The sequence below is a fragment of the Trachymyrmex septentrionalis genome, unplaced genomic scaffold (genome assembly GCF_001594115.1).
Source record: "Trachymyrmex septentrionalis isolate Tsep2-gDNA-1 unplaced genomic scaffold, Tsep1.0 scaffold95, whole genome shotgun sequence".
NCBI classification, from domain to species: Eukaryota; Metazoa; Arthropoda; class Insecta; order Hymenoptera; family Formicidae; genus Trachymyrmex; species Trachymyrmex septentrionalis.
In genome coordinates, this window is record NW_017306139.1 from 623652 (window position 1) to 628319 (window position 4668).

Genomic DNA, 4668 nt, shown 5'->3' on the forward strand with positions numbered 1-4668 from the left:
TGTGTGTATAAAATAAAAAAGGATTATATAAATAATCATTTACGAAATTTTCTAAAATTGTAACATATAAATATAAATTGTATTTGTAAATAAAAAGTCAATATATGTATATATACACAAAATTATACAATAATTTTTACTGTAAAATTACGCCAATATATGTAAAACAATTTAATTTTTTAAAATAATTTTCTAGTTGAACGTACATTTCTTGCTTACCATATTGTTAATTATTTTAGTATTATTTTAATATTATTACCGTGAAAAGCGAATATGATAATACGAAGCTAACTTATACGCCATTGCATTTCCATTGTATCTTGTAGACGATGTACATACTGGAACATACACATTCGAAATATATATCTATTAATAAATTCAACAATAACTGAAAATTTATTATGTCAAAAAAAGCTAATTGAAAAATGTTGAAAGAAATTTTCTAAATTGGTGGAATTCTGTTGAAAAAAAAATTAAATTCTTATTAATTAAATTAATTATTTCAGAAAAATTTGGTTTTTGACAAAAATTGTTTACTAATTGCATGACAAAATTAATTTAATGATTCTACGAAATTGTATTTTTTATGATGAAAAAATATATATATTATAAATTTTAATTTTTTGGAAATACTATATAATACTTACTTTTATTCATGTATATTTTTATGTGCATTTGAATTATGACATATTCGGGGTGTAAAGCAAAAGTATGCGAGTAAAGAAATTATTATCGTTATTATTAATACAGTCCATAATATCCAAAATAATAATAAACGGAATTTCATCCAAAATGGATTGGAAACGTAATATTTCAAATTTTCTATCTTCTCTGAAATAATAACAACTTATAATGTCTAATGTATAATACTTAATACATTTAATATTTTGAAGTATAGGTGTTTCTCTATTTATTATTTGTCTACGTAAATATTATATTATTAAATATTTATGAACTTGATGTGTTATTACTTTTACGCACATATACTATATACATATGTATATATATATTATATATACTTATAAATGTGTGTGTGTATGTGTATGAAACAGTATAACAAATAATTTGTTTTTAATTGTCACTTTTTTCGAATCAAGAAACTATGTTACTATAATAAGTTTTAAAATCACATATAACTATATCACTTTTATTAAAATAAGGTAAAATTTAATTGAATATAATGCAATAAAATTTTATACAGACCTGTAGAATATTTTCTTTCCATTTTACCAATAATAATTAGAGGAATAGTATCATAAGCAGCATTTTCATGAGCAAAAGCGAATTTTTCCTGAAATTCCATTTTGTTATATCCTGTTGTACGATGTATATAATAATATAGAGAGAAACGCGTTTAAACTTAATTACTGAATTTATTCATCTTGCTTCGTTCTCTCCATTTACGAGCCTGTTGATATAGTTATTGTAAAAAGAGATCATTATTTTTATAAAAATATAATGTATAAGGAAAAGATACAATAATATATGTAATATATTATATGTAAAAAATGATAACTAAATCTGTAGACCGCATATTCCTCTATAGCACATTGCAACATTGCACCGTTATTGCAGCGATATTACTACAAATTCTGTACTGTATGGATTACATATAATTATTATCATCGTGATTGTTTGTCGACTACTCTTACTAATTGGAGAAATACATTAATTGAAACAATGTGTAACTGAATCAATTTGAAAAGGAAAGATTCAGTTTTTTGCAATAACATTTTCTTTGAATGCGCCACATTACGAGAAAAATTCAACAATAGATTTTGAAAGTTTAGAAAATCGTGTAAAGCTTAAAACACAAAATATATTACCTATAAATTCTTCTTTCATGTTAGTGATTATGAATTGTCACTAGCATTGCATTATTCTTTGTAACAGAAATTTCTATTTCAATTCTTTTTTCAATTCACTTTTCAGTCTGGTCTGTAAACAAACACGACAAATGTTGATAGATCGAATTCTTTTCACAGAATAGATCTCCAGCTCTCTTACTGCAGATATCATTGGCATAAATTCGCTTGGTGGTATACACAAGTGACCTCCATGAACATCTGGTTTTTAATAACTTAGCATTTTCTAACTCGATATGAGTCACCGTTTAAAGTAATATTTGCTTTGCTATTATTAATATATAATCCTCTTAATTCCTTCCAAATCTTCTTTTATCCAGGGATTTTTATAGTCACTAAAGTAATTATATTAAAAAGAAATTCAATTGAATTTATTATTATGTGATTTTTTGATCTTCAAGAATATTATAGGTACATTGTCGGATTTCTTATCAGATAATTCTATTCCAACGAACGTAACGGAACAGTTGTGTATGTCACATATATTACGTGATATATGTGTACTATATTTTATAATCCATTGAAAACTTACGAGAGTCGAATAAACGCTTTCATGAAAGTGTACTTTATATCCTGGGAACGGTACAACATGTTGGAATTAATTTTCCTCAATTCCGTCAAATGACAAGATATATAATTGCGACATTTTCATATATCGAGAAAAACATGAGTGCGATAGAAGGGACGTACAATAGAATCTGCGTCGCTTTATCATGTTATTAATATATAATATATCCACTGAAATAGAAAATATTATGTACAGTAATTAATATTTTATATATACTATATGTAATATCTGTCAAACATAGGTTTTGTGGATATTTTATCCTTCAGCAATGTGACTACCAATGATGCTACCGATATAGATTTTATAAATAGAATAGGATGTGAATTTTATAGTAAATACTATAGGTACTTCAAAACCATATTTCCCTGAGGGAGAGCATAGCTTAGAATATTAATCTTCGTCAATTCCATCAAATGGTAAAATTATATCATAATTACAGCATTTTCGTATCGACGGAAAGTATCAGCTGTGCCAGTAATAGTCGCTATAAGTTCTTAATAACCGTCATTAACTTCAACTGAGCCACATGGAATTACAAAGTTGACAATTATTTCTTAGTATCTCAAGAACCTTAGTCGCATATTCGGTCTGTATTAATTATCTTCGTCAACACGAAAGACTGTATGTACGAATTGAAGTCACACACTTCGTCTTATAAGCTATGTAAGCTATCATATGTGTGATTCGTATACAAAATGATAGTGCAAGAGAAAATAAGCTTATAAAAATATCTCGAAGTTATTTATATGATACATGCAAGTTGAAATAATGAGATGATAGTCTTTGAGTGTTGCAGATAATATGTGTTAAAGTTGTATAGAAACAGATAAATATCAAATTTAATTTCATGCATGTGTGTATAAGGAATAATTAAATTACTATATATGTTTGAAGTTTTTAATTATTAGAAGAAGTGACAAGAACGTGCAGATTTGACAAAAATTAAACAATATTTTGTGTTCATTCAAATTCATAATTTTATCTTAATTTCAAAGTTTTCATATTATATGCTTGTATTTATTATGATATTTCCGTATATAATTTTTTCTATTTAATTATAAAATATTATGTTTCTCTTTTTCTATTTTTTAGAAGAATTTAGATAATTGAGATTTAGGAGGAAGTGAAGTAAATTCTCTCACACAGCTTATATGCAATAAACTATTATTCATTATTTTAATATGTTTTTATCAAAAATTATTTTTAAATAAACTTTCTAGCTATACTCTCGATTGTAACACAATCATAGAAATGCAAATACTTTCTCTCAACTTTTTATTCTACTATCGGTGATGTATGGCGACCGATCAAATGATCTTCAAAATGCTCCATATGTTTGTATAGCGTATTTACTTTATCTACAATGTATCTGTTGAACTTTTTGGTATTAACTCAATTGATCGATATCTTTGTTGTTGATAATATGGATGATTTTGTTACGAATTCATTAATGCTTCTCTCGGCTATTGCCGCATTTTGCAAAGCAATTATCGCCGTATTTCACCGCAGTGAAATTATCAGCTTGTAATCACCGCTTGAAATTATCAAAACATTGCAAAAAAACCATTCAAAACCTGTAACGAAGAAGAGATTATTATTCAAATGAAATATGATTGTTTAATTAGATAAGTATATTTAAATACCAATATAATTCTTGACAATAAACAATTTTGGATAACTTAATTATTTATTTGTATCTTTTTTTTTTAGTATCTCTTTATCTTATATATTATTGATGAAATGTAGATTGAATGTAAAAGAGAGAATTTGATGAAATAATTAACGACAATCGAAAAAATGAGATGTATAATTATAAACTATTTTTAATATATAATATATACAGCTCACAACGATAAACGTTTATTGAAATTGTCATTTTTTTAATTTATAATAAACAAGCTAAAAATTTTTTTATATATTTTTGAATACTTACTATAGCTGACGTTCAGTGAACGTCCTGTGAACATCTCACCAGCTAAATATTCTGTTATAGTCAAGAGACGTCTTGAGGACGTCCTGTGGACTATCAAACTTGGAACAATCAGTTATGTGATTTATTTGTTTTAATTACATGATTTCGTTATGTAACTTTGTGATGTGATTTTTTTTCAGTAGAATAGGGTTATGAAACATAATAAAATAACTTCAAATTTCTATGGACATATAATTTCTATAGACACGTGTGTGTGTGTGTGTGTGTGTGTGTGTGTGTGTGTGTGTGTGTGTGTGTGTGTG

The 4668-nt window shown here is 25.9% G+C and overlaps 1 protein-coding gene, 1 long non-coding RNA gene and 1 pseudogene across 2 annotated transcripts in view; 1 reads left to right on the top strand and 2 right to left on the bottom strand.

Annotated features, from left to right (window-relative positions):
• The window catches only part of LOC108756097, a 29286-nt gene that overhangs the window by 9257 nt on the left and 15361 nt on the right, over positions 1-4668 (bottom strand). The window lies entirely within an intron of this gene.
• On the bottom strand, positions 1321-2494 carry LOC108756133. Its single transcript, XR_001939813.1, has 3 exons — positions 2398-2494; positions 1827-2200; positions 1321-1408 (listed from the first exon to the last, which is right to left on the bottom strand). It is a non-coding gene; the product is annotated as an uncharacterized LOC108756133 (long non-coding RNA).
• The window catches only part of LOC108756132, a 2314-nt pseudogene continuing 1330 nt past the window's right edge, over positions 3685-4668 (top strand).